This window comes from Pogona vitticeps, chromosome 2 (assembly GCF_051106095.1).
Source record: "Pogona vitticeps strain Pit_001003342236 chromosome 2, PviZW2.1, whole genome shotgun sequence".
Lineage (NCBI taxonomy): Eukaryota > Metazoa > Chordata > Lepidosauria > Squamata > Agamidae > Pogona > Pogona vitticeps.
Genome location: NC_135784.1, coordinates 87,391,672 through 87,417,390, shown reverse-complemented (window position 1 = coordinate 87,417,390; position 25,719 = coordinate 87,391,672). Strand labels below are relative to the sequence as shown.

The 25,719-nt window shown below is 43.4% G+C and overlaps 1 protein-coding gene across 2 annotated transcripts in view; it reads left to right on the top strand.

Annotated features, from left to right (window-relative positions):
• Nucleotides 1–13,874: 13,874 nt before the first annotated feature.
• The window catches only part of CPLX2 (complexin 2), a 170,188-nt gene continuing 158,343 nt past the window's right edge, over nt 13,875–25,719 (top strand). The window contains exon 1 of one of the 2 annotated variants that reach the window (XM_078385585.1): nt 13,875–14,103. The gene's annotated coding sequence lies outside the window, so the exon portion shown is untranslated. Of the gene's footprint in view, nt 14,104–14,670; nt 15,102–25,719 lie in introns of those variants that run through there. The other variant, XM_072989971.2, reaches the window with a different exon arrangement.

Sequence of the window (25,719 nt, the reverse complement as noted above, 5' to 3'; positions counted from 1 at the left end):
AGGAACAAGATGAGGGGATACATCCGTGTTAGTTCTGCTGGTCTTCTCAGTGGTGTTTGGTACAAACCGTCATGGTGTGCTCATTTGGGCCATGTTTCCAGGGTGAGTCTTAGAGGCATGGTGTTGTTTTAGCTCCACTCCTTCCTGGAGAGGCAAACCCAGAACATTGTATTGGGGGAACACCTATTTGACACCTTTGTCATTGTTCTATGGCACCACCCCAGGGTTCAACTTTATCCCCCATATGGAAGTTGAGTCATGGCAATTGGGCTTCTTTCCTATTAGGTTGAAACGTTTCACTATTCATCCAAGAAGGTTCTTCAGTCATTGTGCAGCCTAAGGATTGAAGAAACTACAGTACTTGGATGAGTGACAAAATGTTTCAACCTAATAAGAAAGAAGTCCAGTTGCCACAACTCAACTTTCAGATAACCTCACCTGGATGACTGACGATCTTCACAGATTTATCCCCCATGCCATTTAACATGTACATCAATCAGATGGGGGTCGTTGTCCGGAATGTTGGGGTTCAGTGTCAGGTTGATTTGGTCAGTAATTTGTGATTTATCCAGATCTGCTGCATAGCCCTGTAGAAAGTGTATTGTGACCTGCTGGATAAACCTCTAACTAGATGATCTCATCTTGAGAGCCTGTCGCATTCTTACTTTGACTCAGGCAAAACAAAACAAAAAACTGAGCTCATTAGCATCCTTAGCGCTTTAAGGAGCATGGTGCCGTCCTTACTAAAACACTGGTGATGTCGCTGTTTAGGAGGCACCAGTTCAAACATGTAATAATAGCAACCTGTTCAGAGAACGAAGGAAGGTGAGTAATGTTGCTAAAGTTGAAATGGCACTAAAGTGACAGAATCCTGTGGAGATTTTAATCCTGACTGAAACTAAAAATGCCAGATTTCCAGTGGAGGATTATTATCAGGGTGTATTCTAAGGAGATGCAGAATGTATCACCTTTTGTCTTGAATGTATCACTTTGAAATGCTTTAATTCAGCACAGAAAAGAGAAGGAAGTTGTTTGTAAGTACAGTATGATGGCAGTTCTAGCCCACTGGGCTTTAACTGAAGGGTTGGATCTGGTAATAGGTCACACTCAACCTCCTGTGAGCTACTCCAGCAGCTCCACTTGTATTTGTTACTGTTCACAACTTTCTAAGAGAGGGAAGGAGGGAAGCAGGAGAATTAAAATTAAAATACAAACCAATCTAATGAGGCCCTTATGATCCTCTTCACTGAATGCATGAGTAGAGAGTGGGATTGTGGACCATGGTTCCAATGTACCTGCTGACCGTGCTCCACTGTTTGTATATTTGTCATTAGTGGAAATGACACCGATGGCAATGGCAAAGACACATGATAGTCTTCTCATCAGGAACTAGGGGCAAATGGCAAAACAGTTACGAGAGCTGTAACCCAGCAACATCAGCAAGGCCACAAGTTCCCACTCCCTATTATTGGGGAGGGTTTGACATTAACATCTTGTTTGTCATTGTCTAACATTCCTGTCAGGGCAGTCAGAACTCCACAACATAATAAAGGGTTGCCATTGGTCCAGTAATGAGACTCTTAGTCTGTTCCTTTCCATCCAATTATCAAAGAATGTCAACTTATTGTCTGATATAGCTTGCCACACTTTCTGCATCCGTTCACCTGCTGCTAAATGCACTCTCTCCCACCCTTCCTTCCTTCCTGCCTGCCTACCTGCAGGATTGACGCCAGTACAAGCAGGCTTTCTACCAAATCCATATGTGGTTTGTTTTCAACATCTGTGACACTAGATCCTTCCTCCATATAGTTCATTATTAAAATTCACCTGCACTTAGTTTTATGACACACAAAGATCATAGGAAGCTGTGTTGATCCATTAGTGTATTCAGTCAGGTAATACCTTTATAAAAAGCAAACAGAACTTAAGCTTTTCCTTCCGCTTAAGAAACAGAAATAAGTATTTTCCACTGATTTCAGAAAATGGTTAGCTCACCAGGATGATTTGGTGGCTTTCCAAACCCTTCTGCTGAGTAGGCTTCTACTCTTCCTCAATCCTATCTCAGATACATTGCTGTTTATAACTTTGGAGGGGCATAGTATTGAAGGAGAGGGTCACATTGCCATGCATTAGAGAAAGTAGGTTTTTAAGTTGCTAGGGAATATGAGGAGGAACGTCAAGGCTGGAATTTGCATAAGGCTCACACAGTTTGCTGAAGCTGTTGACAAAGTGCCAAAATGCATCTCCATTGTACAGTCAGGCATTTGACCTGGCATAGGGCTGAAATGCACCCTAGCATCTCATCAGTTAGCCACAATAAGCTGCAAGTTGCACAAATCTTACCCAAGCACCACTTTTGTACTCATGTGCTGTTTGTGAACTTCTGATCAGCCACTGCGGGAACAGGATCCTAATGCTTTTAGCTGATTGACCACAGTTTTTCTTCTATAGAGATAGAGACCATTCTGCTGTTATAGCTATACCTCTATAGCTGCTACAGCATACCCTTGAGTACTATTTGCTGAGGAACATAGGTAGGAAGATATAAATAGCATACAAATGTCATGCTTTCACATTCATGCTGATCTGTTTATAGTTATAGATATAAATTATAGCAGGTTGATACTATTTTAACTGTCATGGTTCAGTCTTATAGAATTCTAGGCTTTGTGAGGTACTTGAAATACTCTGCTAGACAGCTCTTGATACAGCCGTAGAACTCCCTGGCAGGATAGGAAAGAGCAAACTAGCGTGGTCTGAGTATCTCATTGAACTACAGAACTCAGAATCTCCTAGAACTGGAACCATTACAGTAAAAGTGGTATCAGATTACACAAGAACTGTGTAATGAAGATGCATCTTTAGATCACAAGTTCCAGGTGGGATGGTCACAGCCCCGTTAGAGGGTCATTGGATATTCAGCCAGAGAGTTTGACCAGCACTTATCTACCACCTTTGTGCTAGATCAAGTCCTTAAACCTCAGCAGTGTGTAGCATAAGCCCTTTGAACAAGTCTGACCTAAAAAGGACACTTTGCACTTACTCAGTACTTTGCAACTACAGGCACATGGGCTTTGTGCTTCCTTAGAACTCACAACAGCTCAGTTAGGTAGGACTCTTAAATGATAGCAAGTCTGTGGCCCTCTTCACCACTGGTATTAGCCAGACCCTGTTGTTCAAGAGACCAGTCCTCAATAAGGATTTTTAATAATTAATTTTTATTAGTATAAATGTATTTTATATGTTTTTTAACTTGTTTTAACTGATGTAAGCCGCCCCGAGTAGACGTTGTCTACAGGGGCAGGGTAAAAATCGAATAAATAAATAGAAAAATATTCATTAGAAATCAGTTTATATTGCATAAGCATTAGCATTTAAGAACATATTCAAAGATAATTGCAGTAAAATAAGATAACTATTTCCCATTTAAAACAATAAACTCAAAAAGCTAATCGAGGGTTGTAACAGCCACCCTCACACTTCACAGAGTGGTTGCTACTTTACTTTAAAACTCTGCTGCCACCAACTTATCCTTAAAAATCATAAAAGGACAAGTGTAACTTTGAAAACAAAAACTGGTTTATTGATTACAAAAATAAGAATGGTAAATCACAGGTAAAAATCGATTAGTCAATCACTGTTAATAAAAACACTGGATCTCACAGACTATTTCACTCTGACAGGCTCTCTCACTCACTATAACTCTCAATCACTTTCAACTCTCAGCACAAGGTCTCATCTCAAACTCTCCAATCTCTTCTCACACACTCTTCACCCCCCTTTTTATACTAGCTCCTCCCCTTAAGTTCCACCCTCCGTCACACCATTGGCTGATGACTCACTGCCCAGCTGTGACGGACATGTGATGTTATGTCTGCCCGTTACAAGGGTAGGCTATAGTAGGCTAGCCCCCGCCCCCTTCTTCTTTCTCCTTACTTACATCCTTTCTCAAGCAAGTCCTTTCTCTTCCATCATGGAATAGATGCTTTCCCGTGATCATGACACCAGGATCTCCCAGTAACTATGTAGGCTGAGAGATTCTGCAATCTGCAGTCCACAAGTGTAACTTGACCAGCTTTGACAGTACATGGGAAGGTTGCTACAGAAGCATGTGTTCCTTCAGTACACCAGGCACTTTTGTTTGCATTCCATAATTACATCCTGTTTTACATCCTGCCTCTGCTGGAGGAGCTTCAGGTGGCATATATTGGGCTCCTCTGTTCCTTTAGGTAGGTAGGTAGACAGGCAGGTACATAACAGTGGTTAACATCATTAAAAGACAATATTTAAAGCTAAGAGCAATGAGTGTAAAGAGTGAGTTATATCATTAACAGACAATATTAAAGCTAAAACAATAAGTATACAAATGATAAAAAGGAACAAACAAGTACAGTGGTGCCTCGCTTAACGAGTGCCTCGCTCAACGATGAATTCACATAACGATGGCCTTTGCTGGAAATTTTGCCGCCTCACCTAACGATGTTTCCTATGGGGGATTTTCGCATAACGATGTTTGGGACCTTGCTTCACTTAACGATGACAGTTTTAGGTCCCCTGTTTCACTTAACGGTTTTTTTGACAGCCGTTTTCACTATTTAAAAAATATTCTAAAATGTTTAAAAAATGTTTAAAATGCTTGGAATCGTTAGTGCACCTAATAAAACCTTTGTTAAAGTAATTTGGCTTCGTTCTGAGTCTTTTTGAATTTTTGGTGATTTTTTTTCACCATTGAAATGTGTTGAACAGGCTCCTATTGGAATGGATTAACCGGTTTTCAATGCATTCCTATGGGAAATGGTGTTTCGCTTAACGATGTTTTCACATAACGATGTTTTTAATGGAACCAATTAACATCGTTATACGAGGCACCACTGTACTGCTCCGAGAGATGTTAAAAACACTAGTTCTAAAGACCCAGTTAGAACAGTAATGCATAACAATCCATCTAGCCGCCTAGAGTGGTCCTCACCGACCAGATAGGCGGGGTATAAATTAAATAAATAATAATAATAAAAGTCACACTTATGCGAGCAGCAAAGAGGGGCCCGGCCCGGCCTCCTCTGGGAGGAAGTTCCAAAGTCTGGAAGCAGCAACAGAGAAGGCTCTCAGCACCGAGAGAAAGGCCTCTCCTGACGATCTTAACACCCGAGCCGGCTCATAATAAGAGATACAGTATTTAAGATAAGGACATAGCTGGTGTACTAGTTTTACTTGTGCAAATCTGAGCATCCAAGCTCCATTGCTGAAATATGGGAATCCAGGTTTAGAGATTAATCAATTAACACCCCCAGGCTGTGCACTCATGTTTTCAGGGAGAATGTAGCACTGTCCAGTACTGGCTGCATTTGTATGCCTTGGTCTGCCTTTTGACTGACCAGGAGCACCTCTGTCTTGTCTCATCCGGTCCATTATTGATACCAAACACTGATCTAGAGACGAAGCCGTTTCCTTGGATTTAGGTGGCAAAATGAGGTAGAGTTGGATGTCATCCACATATTGGTGACAACGAACCCCAGAACCCTTGACAATCTCTCCCTAGGGTTTCATGTAGATGTTAAATAACATAGGAGACAAAACAGAACCCTGAGGGAGCCCACAGGTCAGCGGCCAGGGTGTTGAACAGAAATTCCCTCTGCATCGCCTTCTGAGTTGTCTCCTCCAGGAAGGACTGGAGCCACTGTAAAACAGTGTCACCAAGGCTCATTCTAGAGTATCAGGTCAGGAGAATACTATGATCAATAATATCGAAAACCATTGTGAGGTCCAGAAAAACCAACAGGGACACAGACTCCCTATCCAGTTCTCATCATAGATCATTTACCAAAGCAGTCTCTGTCTCATCACCAGGCCCGAAGCCAGACTGAAATGGATCTAGATAATCCATCTCATGCAAGAACCCTGGGAGCTTAGAGGCCACAACACACTCTAGTATCTTCCATAAGAATGGAATATTAGATATTGGTTGGTAATTATTCAGTATTGTGGGATCCAAAGAGAGCTTTTTTAACAGCGGCCTATTGCTTCCTTGAAGCATGATGTGATCCTACCATTTTCTTTGTTCCATTTCATCTTCACATCACTCCAGTGAATTAGGTGAGGCTGTGAGAAAATAACTAGCTCATGTTCACTTAGTGAGCTTCTGAGCTGAGTGGGATTTGAATCTGGATCGTCCTAGTCCTAATATGACAGAGTCAAACCACTCCACAACAGTGGATATTCTCTCACGTTTATCTGTCTGTGTTTTCGTTACGAAAGGAGTGATGATTTCAAAGCAAAAAAAAAAAAAAAAGAGGGGGGGAGAAAAAACCTACACAGATAAGTTTTTGAATCTATGTCATATCCCAGTTTGACCATGTTTTCTTTTGTTTATAACATAAACTATTCCCAGCGGAGGTTCTCACTTTGTTCATTCAATAATAACAGCCAGTAACTGCTCATTTTTCTTCTGGCTTTTCCTTGATTCTTTGGTAACAAATAGACCTTTGGGGGGGGAAAAAACAAGATTGGATATTACGTGTAATCCACCAACATAGAATCACATTGGCCTTCCTAATCTCTCCGGGGCAAAATATTAAATAAAATTTTAAAACTTTGATTTGGCTTTCTGAGCTCAAGTACAGGCTGAAATTTGATGACTTCTCTTAAACTACACAGGGAGGTTTGTGCCGTTACATTAGTAAGAAAGTAAGAAACACCAAGAGGACCTGTTTTCGATACACTGAACAAGCTTTTGCAAATTTTGTTCTTGAAAACATTTGTCCAGATGAATTTTCAGTGATATTGGTGGACTGGTAGATTTGGAAGTGGAAGTGCTCTTCATGATAATCCTCATAATCTGCCACTATGCCAATAATTATAGTCTCGGATTATGGGCAGCTGGATTGGTCCATACTGACCTGGAAGAGATATTATGTCAATGTAATGGCCAACTCCTGCGACATTGCTGGAACCAGTTGTATTGGCTCTTGCCTTTCCATTGGACCATTTCAGCAATGTGGAGAGGGGGGATCTGCTGCTTGGGTAACAGCCTATCCTCCATATTACCTTACCTGGGCTTCATGCTCTGGAGAGGACACTCCTCGATTCAGAGCATGTTACCATAGTCTCTCGAGACTGAAGGATGCCTATGATGATGATGATGAGGCTCTTAATGACCCTTTCAAGATAAACACATTCAGGTATCTTGCATCACAACAAAAATAGCTTGCAAACATTGTACCGTTCTTTGGAAAATCCATTTCCCTGCCAGCTGCTGTGAAGACTGCAGCCAAGCTCTTGGAGAACATGGTGTATGGATGATCTCACAGACCAGGGCACCCGGCTCTAGTACACCACTGCACAGCATGTTTTCTACTAAGGGTCAATTCTCACCTTCATCTGTGTTTTCCCTTTTGAACTATTCCACTGTTTGCACTAAGTTAATCAAGGTATTACCTATCACAGGTATAGGTGGAAGAACATAGCCTTTAACCATCTGAGTTCTGAAATGTTTCCCTTCTTTCTAAGGCAGAGTAAGAGAGAGGGAGGTGGAGAGAACAACTTTCAAGTCAGCTTTACAGAGCAGGCTTTGAAGTTCTGAAAAGAGAAACTTAGCAGTTTGCTGGAGAGTCTCCTAATCGTGTTTTAGAGCTGTTTGCAGATACGGTAACATCTAAGGGAAGACTCTGCATTAGTTCCAAATTATAACCCACGTTAACCATGAAGCTGTATTTTATGAAAGTAACATGTGGATCAGTAATATGTTTAGTTTTGAAGATCGATAGTTAAAGAATAAGCAAAAAAACCAAACCAAAACAGAGACTTTAGTGTCTCACAGTTGAAGAAAAATCAGAAATGATATCCAGAAACATTTGCACTGGGACCAATGTTATTTAACTTGCTCATATATAATCTGGAGTAAGCAGTAAGGTAGTCACGTTTGTGGCTGCCAATTGTTTCAGAAAAGGTATTTCGACAAAACCTCAAACCTATTGGTAAAAAAAAAAACTAACCAAAGGCCTGCAGAATTATTCAAAACTGGACAGATGGACAAAAAAGTATGAAATGAAACTCAGTAGAGTACAGTAGTTCAGGTGTCTGTCTGCAGAGTGAGAGGTTGGAAGTTTGATTCCCCACTGTGTCTCCAGGGAGAAGAGCCAGCCTCTGCAGTTGTAGGCAAGATGCACTGTCCCAGAACACCACCAGACGAGAATCGAAAACCACTTTTGAGTAATCGCTACCTAGAAAATCATGGAAAGGGTCACCATAAGTCAGAATTGACTGGATGGTGTGTAATTATTATTATCAGTAGTAAAGTAAAACAGAGACAATTAGAGTGAAAAATCCTACAGAAAAGGAGTTCTGTCTGGTTATGTATAGGAATGGGGTGAAATGCATTAGTTTTGCATTTTAATGCAGGATTACTCAAAGTGCATCTTCTGAAACCGAATGTGAACCCAAACACAATGTGCATCTGGAAATCAACATATTTCAAAACTTGTCGTGCAATTCTCAAAACTAAAACTGGTTTGAAAACATGCAAGTGTCTGAAAAATGCACCAAAACATGATGAATCAATGTGAAATCGCATGCCAAAAAACATATATCTGGAGAATGGACAAAATTTCATGTATCTTGAAAAATGTGCCCTGAAACAGATAGGACAGAATCTTCTTAGAAAACATAGAGTATAACTGCTCTGCAGGCCCAGTGCTGTTGGTTTGCTCTGGCAATCTCTGGTTTGTAGTTCTACAAGCTGGAGATTGCCCCACTGGCAAACTGGGGCTTTCTGTTTGCCATCTTCATCCCAAAGGGTGAAGTTGCAGGGGAAGAAATGGAAAATGTTAAAGCTCCTACATCCTGAGAAAACCATCTCCATGAAGTTAATGGCAAGGCCAGCTCTACATATGCCACCAGATCTCCGTTTGTTAAGGCCAACAGTAGCAGCAAGGAAACTGCTTCCATATCCTATTCAGCAGCTCCTTAGAAGCACCTGGACAGATGTTCTTGGAAACAGAATGTACTAGACTAAATTTGCCTCCGGTCCGGTCCTAGAGAGCTCTTTTGACATTCTTGTATTCTTTGATCCTTTTATCTGTACTGAGGTTATTTGTGGATATCTGTTTCATAACCAACTTCTACATGTATATGATCACCTCTGGATTTTAAAGATATTGGCAGAAACAGCGAGGAAGGGCAGAGGAGGTTTGCCTGTTCATAAGCTTTATGCACATTCAAAGCCTTTTTGGAGGGGCGGGGTGAGGAGAGGAAGGAATTTTTAAAGCAACTAAGAACTTGCCTTTTTCTCCCCAGTGAGGAATATCAAAACACAACTTCCATGTTCTTTGGGTGATGATGTAAGCATCAGAACTGAAGGTGCAACCAGGGGATCTGGAAACATGGTAATAAACAAGTTGGGTTGTTTTGTTTTGGTGTATTTATTCTGCTTTTAATATGCTTTGGGCATATCAATTTCTTTCAGGAATCCCTTTCTGCTAGGAATCTGTTCTACACACATAGAAGAGCCTATTACCAGAATGATAAGCAGTTTCTCTTAGGAGATTTTCACACACCAAAGCTAGAGGAATGAATGGACCAAGCAAGTGCTGTTCTATGGCATGGATGCTTATTGGCATTTCATTATTGATGCTAGTATAATGGACAAGGTCCTGCAGAGCAAATATAGTTTCCATCCTCCACCAACCTCTCAGCAGGATTAGAAAGACTGGGGCATCATTTTGATGGTCTTTGAACCTGTTTTAGGCATATGCAATGAGACTGGGGAGAAGCTGCCCCATCTCCACCTTTCCACAGCAGCCTCTTCAGCCCACCAAATATGCTACCCAGAGGGGAAGAAAGCCTAGCTGAACAGGACAAGCAAGGTGAAAAGTGGGGGAGCCCTGAAAATTTAGCAGAGGAGTCTTCTGTGAGCACTTCCCCTTTGTTCAGAAGATGCAGATCCCTGATCAAACTCAAAGACATGTTTCAAAGAGTCTCTTTGCTTAGCCTCATCATAGGCATCCTTCAGTCTCGAGAGACTATGGTAACATGCTCTGAATCGAGGAGTGTCCTCTCCAGAGCATGAAGCCCGGGTAAGGTAATATGGAGGATAGGCTGTTACCCAAGCAGCAGATCCCCCCTCTCCACATTGCTGAAATGGTCCAATGGAAAGACAAGAGCCAATACAACTGGTTCCAGCAATGTCGCAGGAGTTGGCAGAACGACACATGCTGCCTTCGGGACTCCAGCTCCAGATTTTGCTTCGAGGTTAACTCCTGAAGCCTTTTCCATGAGTGGATATAGCCACAAGGCAGTGGAGGTTTGCTTAGCATAAACTCGTATATTGGTCTGGGTGCTCATTCATATTACAAGTGTCTCACCTCCACCTTAACTTCAAAACTGCATGACCAGGCCTTGCTTCTCAGAGGAAAACACCACTCTGACACAAATGCAGTGAAACTCAAGCTTCTTCCTCAGCTCCTTTGCCCTCTTGCCCATTCACATGAAAGAACTAAAATCCTATACCAGAAAGGGTATTTTTGGACCACAATTCCCCAAATCCCTCAACCAGCATGGCTCGAGTCTTCTGGGAGCAATACTTCCAAGACTATTTGTGCTCTTTGCTCCTGACAAGCCACCTCCTCCCCTCACTAACTTCAGCTTTCTGTTGATAACGTTGCCAAGTGACAGGGTCTTCATTAGATGAGAAACCAAGCATCTCCCTAGGCTGATTTTGCTATGGGACACTAGCGTATTACCAGACACCAGACAATCTTTGGACTTGACTACATAATCCAGGACACAAACATCAACAGGGACATAGTTGGGTTTTTTAAATCCTAATCACAGATCCATCAAAACCACTTGGAATACAATTGGCTGAGAGGTTCAGAGCATCTTTGTGTGCTTTCACGTCATTTGGGCTAATGCCTGAGAACATCCTTACAGATTCCCTACACATCACTTCTCTGATACCATTTACCATTCAGCCATGAGAGTTTTCCTCTGCAACTGGGAACTCTCCGGAGTTCAAGAGGCTCTACAACTGACACATTTTAAATAGTCAGAATTCTTTTGATGTTCAAAGCCAAGTTCATTTCTACTCATTCACCTCTACTATAAAAGTCCTAGCAGGAACAAATGATTTTTTCCACACTTTGTATGAAGTAACCTGAAGATAAAATACCACTACTGTATCTCCTACCTGATTGTTCACAGTACAATATCCAAAGTGTGTTCCTTAACAAAGTGGTCCCCAACCTTGGGCCTCCAGACATTCTTGGACATCAACTCCCAGAAATCCTGGCCAGCACAGGTGGTGGTGTAGGCTTCCGGGAGTTGTAGTCCAAGAACATCTGGAGGCCCAAGGTTGGAGACCACTGCCTTAACATACAGCCACAACTAAGAACAAAACCACAGAGATGTTGCAGAGCCTAGGCACGTTTGTTTGTTTTTGGACTTGTTTTTGTTTGTTCCCGGATTCCAACAAACAGCATGGTTACTGATCATGCTGGCTGGGCGGATTCTCGGAACTAATTTGTCTAGAATCTGGAAATGCAAAACTGCTAGTGACATTGGAGCACATATTTTCTACAACAGATCTGTAACAATACAATACTGTAACTCATTCGTTTAAATTTGACTTGGATGTCTTTGCAGGAGGGGATGGCACAGGTACAGCCTGGCATGTATATTTCAGAATGAAGTTTGCAATACTCAGTGGAATTTGCCTATCAGTGGACACAACTGAGAAACTGGCAAAATATGAAACTGTATTTGCTCTGCTACATTTTTTGGTATTGTATCAGCACCAAGAGTGACGTGCCAATGACTTGTTCTAGAACTGCACTTGCTTGGGCAACATCTGCATTTTTAAGAATCCGCTGCATTAGGGCAATAATTGATATACTACATTTACATAACATTTCCACTGTATTTAATTTTATTTGAATGATGCCACCTTTCCAGATCTTCTACATGAGAAACTGTGACATTATTAGGAAAAATAAGGTATGGTTTCATTTAGTAATTCCTCCCTAGCAAACCTGCTCTTCAGATTCTTCCCTGGCCAGCTCAGTTTGGGTTCTTGCTGAAAACTTTGTATACTTTAAACTTCAAGAGGTGTACGAGCATCCTTCATCTCGAGAGACTATGGTGATGTGCTCTGGCCAATTCAAGAGTGACAATCTCTTCCACACTGGAGACAAATACAATCTGTCCCCTGTCCAGCTTCCTGGTTTTGCTGCTTTCAGGACTGACTCTTTGCCTCGGCCTGCTGAACAAGGGTCTCTTCAAATTGGGAGAGGCTGTGATGCACCACCTGCCTCTGTTTTCCATCTGTTGAGGTCCATTCGTAAGGTTTTCAGATCCCACTTGCAGATATCCTTGTATCACAGCTGTGGTCTCCCTCTGGGGCAATTTTCCTGCACTAATTCTCCATACAGGAGATCTTTTAGAATCTGACCGTCAGCCATTCTCATGACATGCCCAAGGCAACATAGACGTTGCTCTTTTTTTTTTCTTTCCCCCAGTGCTATTTTCTACCTTTCATTTCTCTCTGACTTCACTGCTTACAACCCCAACCTTCCCATATGCCTGTATCTAATACTGTATTATGTATTGTGACTCATACAAGCTTATGTCGTAATAGATGTGTTGGTCTTTAAGGAGACAGTTTGGCTTTAAATTCTGAGTTACAATTTGTTTCACTTGTGGGATCATTTGAAGTTACATGCATTGAAGCTATCCTGAAGCTTCTGGACTTTCCCATAGGCACCCCATTAGCCATTAGACAGGAAGAGACATCTGGACTAAACACTCCTTGAGAGCTAGTGGAGCAAATAACTCTCCCATTACGTCTAGCTTCCTTGCACATCCTTGCCCCGGTTTGGGCACACCATTCTTGATATTATATGTATCAGGATGTGGAATGTGTCAGCCATTCTGCCATCAGGCAATAGTGGGACTGCTGGGCCTATGGAGCTTCCATTTAAATCCGAGAACTCTGCCCGTTAAATGTTGAAATAATCCTAACCAGGACCAACGATGATAAATTCATTTTGGTGCCCAAGACTCGGCAGAGAACAAGATAGCAGCCCTCCCATTCCAAATACTGAGGATGACTTGGTGCTTGAATCCTACCTCAGTACAGAGGATGACCCAACATCTTCCAGCAGTGGACAAGATTAACTTAGGGGCTGCGTAGCACACAGTATTTAGCATCTTGCCACAGCAACCCCCCCCACATCCCACACCCAGCATTTGTAGGTAGCCACCTCACTCTGCTAATGATGGGGTCAGCTCTGATCCTGAAATCGACTACCATTCCCATTTTTATACTCATGTTACACAAAGCCTGTCATAAAGCTCTGACTCACTCCATCCATGAACTGAAAGCTCTAGAAAAGCCCACCCTTTACATCTGATTGTACATACAGACTGGAAGCTTTCAGTGGTATACCTCATTGTTAATACATGTTCATGTTGCTTTTCACTGTAATTGAGCTCTAATATTACAATTTGTTTAAGTACGTTTTAGCATTAATTTTGTTTGTGCTCCCATATATGTGCTTTTCTTTGTTCTGATTTGTACAGATTTTTTTAAATTTTTGTTCTGAGTCTCCAGATTGATATTACTCAAATAAATTAAATAAAGAAACAAATTTAACTTGGCTGTTGTAAAACCTGTCATGCCCCTTCTTCCAGTGGAACACATGTTAGTAAAAATTTTTTTAAGCCTCTGAAATAGGGACATGCTCCCAAATAAAAAGGCTGCTAAGTTTAAACTCAGAAGCCGAAAATGACATTTACATTTCCTTACCAACTTCTCTAGGGAAGGAAACAAAAACATATTAACAAATTGCTAAAAACAAAGCAGGCAGCTGACGATTTATTTTGGTTTCTGCTCAAACTCGACTGTTCATACCTCGGGGGCCAAGCTGCCCCTTTCCTTTGAACTAATCAGGGTAATTTTTTTCCCCCAGAAAACTTATTTATTATTTATTCCTTCATTTCGCTAGGCAGCCAACCGGGCATTCCCTCCCCCACAAGCTCTCCCAGCCCCTCAGATTGATTGCCAGGACCTTAAAAGACTTCGAGGAGCAACAGCGTCCCACTCCAAGAGCGGTAAGGACAGATCCGCGGGCGTGGGTGAGCCCGGCAGTGGTTTTGATGGGCAAATGGGCATCTCTCTCCCGATGGCCAGCTGCCACCCCACTCCGCCCCCACCCCAGCTCTTTTATAAAGCCAGCATTTCCAGTGCGTTGAGCAGTGGTCCTTTTTAGGTAAGGTAACATGATACCAACTGTTGGATGCAAGTTTGCACGGGGGCGGGGGAGAGGGGTTTCCGCAAGAAGACCTGAGTTTGAACCCTTCCTTCCGCCAGAAGGGAAAGTTTCCCTTAGATTACCTTTGGCCCTCGAATCGATTGCTCTACTTTCTCCCACGCCCCCCCCCTCCACGCTTCTACCATCAAAGCTGCCTAGGCTTCCACCACCGGCATCCCTCAACCCTCAGGATTCCCTCGGTAGCCAGGAAAACCCTCGTGTGGAGCAAAAGTGTGCCTCTCCGTCCCCGTCCCTCCCCTCCCCGCGACACAGAGACGGGCCAAACAGACATACAGGACATAAAGCGCGCACCCAGGCTCTCTACTTCGCGTCCTCCCCTTGATCCTCCCCGACACCTCGGCTTGCTCTCCAGGAAGGGACGGCTCGCCTGGCACACCGGGCAGCGGCGGGAGCGATCGAGAGGCGGAGAACGGGAGAGCGAGCGAGCGCCTTGGGAGCTCGCATCCTCTTCCTCCTCCTCACTCTTCTTTACCAGCCGCTGGAAAGAGGAAACGATGGTCTGGAACCCACCGATACTTACGATCGATGTATCGATAACGCGCTAGCCTCCCCGCCGGGGCGTGAGAGGCGCCTATTTTTAGCCACCCCTGCCATTCCCCACTCCATCAACCCGCTTCCCTCCTCTCGCAACGCTTGGAGTGGCAGAACTGGGCACGGAACCGGAGGCAAAGAGGCACCAGCAGCAGCACCGCCGCGATCCCGCACCCCCCTCCTCCCCCCCACTTTCGCCCCGGGGGGCCAGCCCCGCCAGCAGCTCCTCCGCGGCCCAGCGCCCAGGTGGGTACGGCTCTTTTGTTCTGCGCGCACCCCCCCCCCCACCTCGCTCCCTTCCTCCTTCCCGCTGCCCACGCCCAAGCCCCCTTCCCTCCAGCCCCTTTCCCTCCGGCCGCGCTCCTCCGGCCCGCTCAGGCCCACCGGCGCAGAAACAGAGAAAAGCAGCGGCAAGCGTGGCCTCTTCCACCCCCAACCCCACCACCACCACCCCCTCGGGACTGGGCGTGTCCCCCCCCCCGCGCGCGCGCCCTACGGCTTCCTCTCAGCGCCGCCAGCGGCCCTTCTCTGTCGCCCGTGTGGGGTCGGGGCTGGCAACCGGAGACGGTGGGCAGGGGCGGAGGGGGGGCGAAAAGACTGTGGGCGCAGGTGGGAAAGGCTGACTCCCGCTCCCGGCCCGGGCAGCGGCCCACCTCTCGAGGCTGCTTTTCCTGCTACGGCGGGAAACGGCCTAAAGCCCGGTTTCCTCCCCCTCCTCCTCCTCCTCCTTTCTCCTCCTCCTCCTTTCCACTGAGGCAACCATCCCCTCTCTTCTTGCCGCGATGTGTGCAATGGGGAAACCGCTCCGGGCTGCTTTAGGTTTAGGTTTCACAGGCACGCTGGCCTCAGTCTGGAAGGCAAGTCATGGAAGCGTTGCTGCAAGCCTCCCATTTCCTCTCCTTTTCCCTCCCGGCTCCTATTAATAGCAAGAAAGCTTTTGTCTTCTCTCCGCCCCCCCCCCGCCAATTTACATCCTTTAATCATTCCCGTGATTGGGGTGGCGAAGGGTGGGAGGAAGAGAGCTTTTAAACAAAAACAAAAGGAGGAGGGGGGAAAAGAGCAATTCTTTATTTCTTCCTTCCTTATATAATCAAGGTAATAAAGAGCCATCCCTGAGCAATCTGGCAACAGCCTGGTGGGGGTGGGATGATATGGGGTTGCCCCATGCAGGTAGGCAGGCACAGGGCCCCAGAGTCAAAGGCTGCAGGGGGGAGTTTGTGGCACTAGCAAAACCCAGGCCGGCAGTAACATTTGGGGCCTTGCCAAGACATGCAAACACTTCTTCCTTTCTCCCTCTCAAAGAAACAGATAGGAGCAGTAAGGGGGGAACAGAAATTGAAATGCAAATACATTTCAGGAATTGAGTATCTAGAAGGGACCATGTGCCCAGGTTTCCTCAGCATGTTACCTTTGGCGCGTCTACAGGGCCTAGAATGCTGGCTGTTCCATGTTCTAGAGAGAATGGAATGATATTTGTTATTCCTTGGAGTCTGTAAATCTGATTTGGATGTTGTACTTGCTTTAGGATAATCTGTGCTGTATACCCGCTCGCTCGTATCTGAAGGGAACTGGTTCACAAGACTAGTGTGACTGGTGCCACAGCCGTAGTGTGCCCAGCACTGCTGTCCTAAGTGCTTCAAGCACAGTTGTGTCCATCCCTGACTGATGTGCAGTTTGTGCTGAACTGGTGCGCATTGGATGCACCCGGGCGCACGGTTGCAAACACAGTGCTGCAAAGCTCAGGTCTCGGCAGCAATACAAATACAGTACTGTGTTCATATTGTACAGCAGGCCACTTGTTGCTTTTTCAACCATGGGCGTGTTGGGGACACTGTTTATAACAGAAGTTGTCTTCTTTCTTTGTTCATGAGAATACAATGGAGAGCAATTGCAACATCATTTTCAACGGGTCAGTGACCAATTAACCACACTTTCCCATTTAGAAAAGGGAATTAAAGTGAGCTTTCTGATTTTGTGCCAAAGGGAGTAGGAATGATGAGGTTGGGAGGTCAAGCTTTGTAGTAACTGGAGTAATTATTCCTATTTCTTCCAGTTTGTTAATCCTAAAGTTTGTTTTGATTACAAAAGGCTATCTGAAATCATGGGCTAAAACACATATACACATGTTCCACATGTTCTGATTGCCCTGATACTTGTGGACAGTAAGTCAGATGCAGCAGGTTCAGTGTGGACGGCTGATTATTTCTTTGGCACCTTGTGTAGCAACGGTGTGTGTGAAAGAGAGGCAGAGTGTTTGGATAGCATATATTGCAGATAGAACAGATGTAGGCTTTAAGACACCCTCCAAGTATTTTGGGTTAACAATCTCAGTAACCCTTATCATTGGCCATGCTGGGAAGAGAGAAGGGAAGTGATATTCAGGATATCTGGGTAACAGCATGGGTCTTATTACTGATCTAATGCAAACCAGTGAAAATTATCATTGGGGGGCCTTGTTTAATCTGATAGCTTTTAGTGATGGCAGATATTGGGTGGCTCTGCCTGTCATGTTATTTTGTGTACAGAAATAGAAGGAGGCCCACAATTCTGCAAAAAGGATGGTAAGAATATATACAAGTAGGGTTACGGGACTTCTGCAGTTCTTCCAAACATTTGGGATTCTCTGCTATGGTAGAGACAAAAGTCAACCTTGCTTTGTCTACTTATCATTTTCAACATTATAGTTACCTTGTTCTCAGCCATTGAGAGAAGAAGAACCCGATAAAGGAGAGAAAGGACAGACCTGTATCTTTATATAATAACCTTTCCCAACAGGTGTACCTCCCACAAGCAGGCCTGTAGCTCCTATAGTTGGCTGTTAGATTATGGAAGTTGTAGTCTTTCAAATCTTGAGGGCACTGGGTGGAGTTCGTTGACCTTTTGCACTCTGTGTTTTTGAGAGCTGGGAGCCAGGCTTTGTTGAGTTTTCGACATTCCTCCTTCCGGTTGAAGTTTTGTTGATGCTTGTGGATTTCAATGGCTTCCCTGTGCAGTCAACAAAACCTGGCTCCCAGCTCTCAAAAACACAGAGTGCAAAAGGTCAACGAACTCCACCCAGTGCCCTCAAGATTTGAAAGACTACAACGAACTCCACCCAGCCACAAGGTCAAGGGATTACTGCACACAAAAAACCAGCTAATGACACCCATCAACCACAGGGACAGATAATCTCCCCTCCTTATCAAAACAATACAGCCACAACAAAACACACTAATCAACCATCTCCTGATTAGGACAATAGCCTATCTCACAAACTAGCCTTCTCGCAGCCATAAATACTCCACCCACTCTCAAGCCTACCCAGAGCACAGTTTGCTGTCCTCTGAAGATGCCGGCCACAGAGACTGGCGAAATGTTAGGAAGAACCACTTTCAGAACACGGCCAAGAAGCCCGAAAAACCCACAACAACCATTAGATCCTGGCCGTGAAAGCCTTCGCAAATACAGTGATGTGATTATTGTTTTTATTTTAAACTTATTAATCTTCACAAATACTAAAGAGGTTTTTAAGCGGTATGTTAAAGATAAGCAACTGATCACCTTTAGACAAAAAGCTATAAATGGTTTTGATGTTCAAAACTGTCCGTGGGCCGGACAGGAGTGGCTCGCGGGCTGTATGTGGCCCTCGGGCTGCACCTTGCCCAGGTCTGCAATAGAGCCTTCTCTCTCTCTCTCTCTCTCTCTCTCTCTCTCTCTCTCTCTCTCTCTCTCTCTCAATCTTTCTCTCTCTCTCTCTCTGTAAGTAATCTAAGTATCATAGTGCATGGGAGGAAAGGTAACATTTCTGAATCCTACGGATGTCTTTCGAGAAGTAAGATTTATTGAATTCAAGTGGGCTTACTCCAGGATAGATAGACAAGCTTATTGCTGTAGCCTAAGCAACCCAATGCGCACTTCCTGAGAAGGACGCCTTACTGAACAGAATATTGCGAGACTCCCTTCCCAGTAAAAATGCACACAACTGAAATAGTATGCCACAAAACCAACATGCAATAAATCCCTCCTCCAACTGTTGAGTGTGTACAGTGGGACATGGAAGCATAGAGTTTTAGGAGATACATGGCACTGGCATATATTCTCAGCTGACTTGGAGGGCGCCCCCCCTCCACTTCAGAAAACTTAAACAATTTTGCTTTTAGAAATAAACCAAGCAACTAATCAACTTTAGACAAAAAGCTATAAATGGTTTTGATGTTCATAACTGTCCCTGGGCCGGACAGGAGCGGCTTGCAGGACATATGTGGCCCTTGGGTCGCACTTTGCCCAGGTCTGCTTTAGATCCTACATTGTGTCATCATAACATGAATGGTACTCGTAAACTGGTCATAATGAAGAATGTGTTGGGAGTGCCTAAACTCAGGGTCCAAGGTAGAGTAGACCCATTGAAATGAATGGGATTTGCTGGTCAGAATTAAAGTGAATTCCGTTACTTTCAATTGGTTTCTTTCTGGTTGGGATTAACATTCTATTTAGTTCATTATGGCAACATTGTGTTGGTGCTGCCAAAAGGAAGCATGATATTTGAATTCACCAGAAGCTGATTGGAGTAAACAAGATTTTGAAGAGTAATATGTTGTCCATTCTATATGTTGCACAAAGGATAATCTATTGCAAAAGCACCGAAACAACAGGTACAGGCTGGTAATCAGAGACAAGGGATAGCTGTTTCACACTGCTATTTGGGAGTACTCTCATTTGACACACACATAAATTTATGCAAATATATTCCAAGTCAGCTGTCTGCTTTGGTCCTCCAGAAAATTTATTTATTTATTGGATTTATACCCTGCACCATCTGGCAACCAGGCCACTCTGGGTGGCTAACAACAAGATAAACAGAGCAATATCAAAACACGATACCTATGATTAGGTAAAGGTAAAGGTTCCCCTTGAGAATTTTTGTCCAGTCGTGTTCGACTCTAGGGGGCAGTGCTCATCCCCGTTTCCAAGCCATAGAGCCAGCGTTTTGTCTGAAGACAAACTTCCGTGGTCACATGGCCAGTGCGACTTAGACACGGAACGCTGTCACCTTCCCACCGAGGTGGTCCCTATTTATCTACTTGCATTTGCATGCTTTCAAACCGCTAGGTTGGCAGGAGCTGGGACAAGCGACAGGAGCTTACTTCGTCACGTGGATTCGATCTTACGACTGTTGGTCTTCAGACCCTGCAGCACAGGCTTCTGCGGTTTAGCCCACAGTGCCACCACGTCCCTTGCATAATTCTATGATTACTTACCACTAATCTTTGTTTAAGGATTGGAGCAGAGATGGTGAATCATTTGCCCTTGATACTTTGTCTGGCAACTCCCATCAACCCCCACCCAGTATAGTAATGAATTTAAAAAGTTGTATGCCAAGAAATCAGGAAGGCAATATATTCTCTACCCCATGCTAGAATTATAATGCTATTCCTGAAATATTGGTAGCAGCAGTATTTCTGTCTAGAACCTAGAAACGTTTGAGAGATAAACTAATATATTAGAATAGGTTTCTATAGCTTCTTTGAATGCAACAGAGAGTTTATCCCTCCCACTGTGTGCTCTAACATTAGCATTGCAAGGATCCTAGCAAGGCATAGCTATTAACACCTCGGGAGAGGTAGATGAGAAATTGAGTTCACACCTTAACTCTCTTCCCAGTGTTTATTTGGAGCACTTTGCACTCAAACTCTCTAAACAGGCCCAACAAAATTACTCATAGATTTTTACATGAGAAAAAAGGAGACAAGTGTCAGATCATCAGATCATTACTGTTTGGGTTGCATTACAGTCGCACCTGGAATCCCCAGTGAGCTCAATAAGGAATGTGCAGAGTAAGAAAAACAGAGAACCATCCTTGCCGCAAGCAGTTTCTTGAGATGAGTAAGAAAGGCCAGTCCTTGTTTGAAGACACACAGCAGGGTCTCAGACAGAACTAGAAACAAAACCTGTATTTCTTGCAGCTCAGATCATTGCTCTCCATTTGCAGACCATCCTGCATGTGTTTTAATATTTTTTTAATAGTCCAGCTAAGAGTAAGCATTTTCTGTGCATGGATTGACAAAATGAATAGTGGGGATCTAGACAGATTAAAGAACATTTCTCAGAGGAAAGTTAAATTGCAATGGGTTTTCTTTAAATATGACTAAACCTCCACCCATTATTTATTTTATTTAAAATATTTTTATCTCTCCTTTCTCCTTAAAAAGAACCGAAGGCAGCTTGCATCATTAAAAGATAAAAAGACAATATTTAAAGCTAAAAGTAAGTATACAAATACTAACATGGATTAAACAGACACCACTATTAAAAGACAATAAACAAAAACAACACCAAAAACACATTCAGACCAGTAAGGCACAACTATCTGTTAAAAAACCCCACTCAAGCAATCAGTCATTAAGAGAAAATTTGCCTGAAAAGAAAGATCTTTGCCTGGTTGTAGAAGGCCGGCAAAGATGGGGCCATTCTGGCCTCCTGTGGGAGGGAGTTCCAGAGTCTGAGAGCAGTGACAGAGAAGCCCCTCTCCTGTGTCCCCACTAAACACACCTATGAAGGTGGTGGGACCGAGAGAAAGGTCTCTCCTGATGATATTAACAGGCAGGCAAGGTCATAAAGGGAGATATGGTCCTTGAGATAGCTTTCACCCAAGCTGTTTAAGGCTTTATAGGTAAAAAAACAGCACTTTGAATTGTACCTAGAAATGGATTTTGCAGCCAGTGCTGTAATAGGTGGGATTTTGTGATACCTGGGACCAGTCCCGTAAGCAATCTGGCAACTGCGTTTTGGACCTCTTGAAGTTTCCAAACACTTTACAGAGGCAGCATCATGTAGAGTGTATTACAGTAATCCTGCCATGATGGCATGTGTCACTGTGGTCAGGTCAGACCTCTTTAGGAACAGGCACAGCTGGTGCACTAGTTTTACCTGTGCAAAGGCACTCTTGACCACTGTCGAAACCTGGGCATTGAGGCTCTTGAGGTGAATCCAGGAGCTCCCCCAAGATGCGCATCTATCTTTTCAGGGAGAATGCAACCCCATTCAGTACAGGCTGCATCCCTTTTCCTTGATCTGCCTTTTGACTGTTCAGGGGTGCCTCTGTCTTGTCTGGATTAAGTTTTGCCCCATTACTGACATCAGGCACCAGTCCAGAACTGAAATAGCTTTGGTTACTGGCAGCCTCACCCAGCGGTTTCATGTAAAGGTTAGATAGCACAGGGGACAAAAAGAGTCCCGACAGGCCAGTGGGTCAGGGTACCAAACAGGAGTTCTCCAGCACCACCTTTTTTCAGTGGTCTAATAAAAGCACCATTTTCTCCTACATTTGTAGTGTGTAAGGACTGCATGGCTCCCTTTGTTGTTATTTTCCTGAATACAATAAGTGTGGCTGGAACAGAAGCTTGTGAGTCTGATAGCTTCACTATGGTGTTGCTAAATGCACGTGACTCACACTTCCTGCAGGAAAAAGGAGAGGAAGCTGTAGTGGAGTCTAATTCAGTCACCAAACCCATGACCCCAGTTGGTGCCACCGTGCTGTTTCTTACCACTGGGAATTACAGTTCTCTTTTTTTTTTTTCAATTCTGTAAATGTTTTTTTTTTAATGCACCCTTCACTCCAGTGGCGCAACTGTTGCTCCCAAGAGAATGTTTCCATTATGTCTCTTGCTTTTCATCCATTTTGTCATTCTTTTGACTGGATGCTTCTTCAACTTCTCTTTCAGATAAGGTTTTTAAGGAAGCAGCCTTCCTCAGTGGTGTCCCTGCCAGGTATGTTGGACTGTATTGCCCATCATCCCCATCCATCACCGATGGGACACCAGGTTGGGGAACGTTGGTGTGAAGGGACAGGTTTGCAGGGAAATCCTCTTAAACTTTGTTGTAGTACCAGCTAGAGAATATGGCTAGAGAAGGCCTAGCTTCCTTCTAATGAACAAAACGTTAAAACCGAAATACTCAGAGAGTAAACTGCAGTTACCAGGAACCGGGACACTTTTGTAACCAAGCAGTGAAGCAAGATGGCAAGAGATCAGTGCATAAATTTTCCCTTCTTTAGGCTTGGGATTGGTTTCCATAAATACATGCAGGGCCAACCCAAGACATTTTGCTGCCTGAGGTAGACTAACAAATGCCCCCACTCCCGAAAGGGTGAGGCATATATAGTACCCAAAGCCAGCGAAGTTTTTTTTAGCACAGGAGACAGAAAATCCATCCAATAACTTTCCCCATCTCCTAGCAGTAAAAATATAATAGCAACACATTTATTTATGTATTTTTATTTATTTATTTATTGTATTTATACCCCGCTTATCTAGTCATTTCGACCACTCTAGGCGGCTTACAACATAAAGGATTAATTAATATACATTAATTAATAAACAATTTTGTGCCCTTTTATGACACTACAAATTTGCCAGGGCCCTTCCTCTTAACAAAGATAGCACCTACCCATGTCCTGTAAACATGTTAATCACCTGAGAATTGTAACATGGGGAGCATCACTTGCATGATGACTTATCAGGAGTGAATGTTCCATCCTAGATCCAGCAGCACCTCCAGCACAATTACATTTTGCTGAGTCAGTTCAAACATTCAACTGTGGACTGTTTCTGGGCATGTACAGGGCCTCCCCCATGCATTCACAACATAGCTGACATCATATAGAGACCCCGGCTATGTGAACTGGTGTCTTCACATAGGAATAACATACAGCCACCGTGTTTCATGCAAATATGGGAGCTTTTTTTTCTGAATAGATTCTGTGTCTGGCGCACCTTTTCATTTCCATAATTACATTGGAGACCCAGAGCCAATGAAGTAGGATGGAATAGTTCTTCCTATCAATTTACCTCTGAATGCAATGGGTTTGGTGAATCCAAAGCTTGGCAGCTGACTAATGTAGTATCCAAGAATAGTCTTCCAAGGTCAAAATAATGGTACACTAGTTTCTGACAATAGTTAGTACTCTGTGCATGACAGAAAGTCTGTACGATGATGGAGTCATAATTGAATGATTCCAGCTCTGTCATTCACCCACAGTTGCTGCCAAGGAGATAAGGAGCACCTGGATAATGAGATTGTATTCCCTGAGCAATTTGGCTGAGCATCATCACTGGACTGGCTCTCAGTTTATTTGGATTTTAAAAATTCGAATACATTTTTAGAGCCAGGTGTATTCTTTATCTCCATGGTAAGCCATAGCAAATGACTCTATAGATTAAAAGCTATGGGAAAAGCTGTCGTTCAAAAGATGTCACAATAAAAAAGGAGACAATTTATTTTCTGATCCTTAGACGACATGACTGTCTGCAGCTTCATAGTTTTATAAAACTGCACGGCCAGGTAGCCTGTGGAAATCAGCAAATAAGGAAGGGTGTGTTTTACCTAGGTTTTCTTGTTCTCCCTACTACAGTACTCAGTCCACAGTATTACTCTGGTTTTCATTTGCCAAACCATCATCACATGTATCTGGAGAAAAATTTATGGGCACAAACTTTTTTAAAAATCCACCATCTTTGGCCAAGTGTTGATGCACTGGAATTAATGAGTTTGACCTTGCCAAAGTGAAGCCATTGGCTTTAAATTCACCGGGACACCAGTTACGTGTCACAGCTAAATCAAATCCCAAATGTTTTAGGATTAGTTTAAGGCATGAATCTGATCTGACAAGTACAAGTACTTTTAGGTATCGGTTATATTTGTTTCTTAAATACAAAAGTGGTGTTCAGTGTCTGATATCTCCTGAAATTCAAGACTGGCATCCATCAGCATACTGAAAGCTTGTGGGTTAATTGGCTGTGGTGTTGATAATTTTGGTGTTGCTGTACTTTTTCAGGTAAACTATGGGAAAGTGTTATGTAAATAAAAGTGTTATTGATAATAGTTGGACTTCTTTTATACTAAGGTGTTTCATTTTAACTGCACATGTGTCAGAGGTAACAAGCTATAAGGAGCATATGCACAGAGATCATTGTTGTCTATGTGTACTATGCTGAACCATATGAAGGAGCCACCACATATGTTCAATCTTATTCCCATCAGTCATTCAAGTAGACAAGTCAAAATTTCCCAGTGAGTTTCAAGGCTGAACAAAACTGCTACTTTTAACCTTTATTATATAGTAAATAAGAGTCTGCACTGTTATTTTTAAACTTCATAACAAAAATGAAGCAATTTTTAGGGGGGGTTAGATGTTTGCTCAATGAGCAACATTTACTGGGATCATGTAAATTTTATTTTGAAGAGACTTGGGTGTTATTTTGGTAATATTTACATGGAATTTATTTGTAAAGAAACAGAAAAATGGCATTACCCATAAAACATTAACAATGTCTTATGTTGCTTGTCACTTGTCCAGCTGCATCCCTACATGAGTGACAGATCCCGAGCAACATTGATCTGTGCACTGGTAGTCTCAAAAACTGAGTAGTGTAGTGCACTCTATATGAGCCTAACCTTGAAGCTTCAGGAGATCCAGAACATGGTGACCAAACTGGTTGTTGGGGTGAGGAAGTTTGATCATACAGTATTACCCCAACCCTTGTTTGCTTGCATTGTTTGCCATCCCCCTTCTTTGACAGAGTCAGGGGTTTGGTTATAACATATAAAGATATTTACTTGAATGTCTTCTGTTCAGCAGCCTGTTTGACTTGATCCTCACAGATCTCACACTTGCAGGTACTGTCACCTCAAGAAGCCCTGAAAGCATCAACAAGAAACCTGGTTTTCTCAGCAATGATGCCCTGTTTGTGGAATTTGCTCCCACAGGAGTTGTGGCAGGTGTCCTCCCTGCACATTTTTAAAAAGCTCCTAAAAACAGAGTACTTTAGGAAAGCTTTTGTAGAGATTCTCCCCAATTAATTGGGACAGTGGAGGAAGGAGAAGAGAA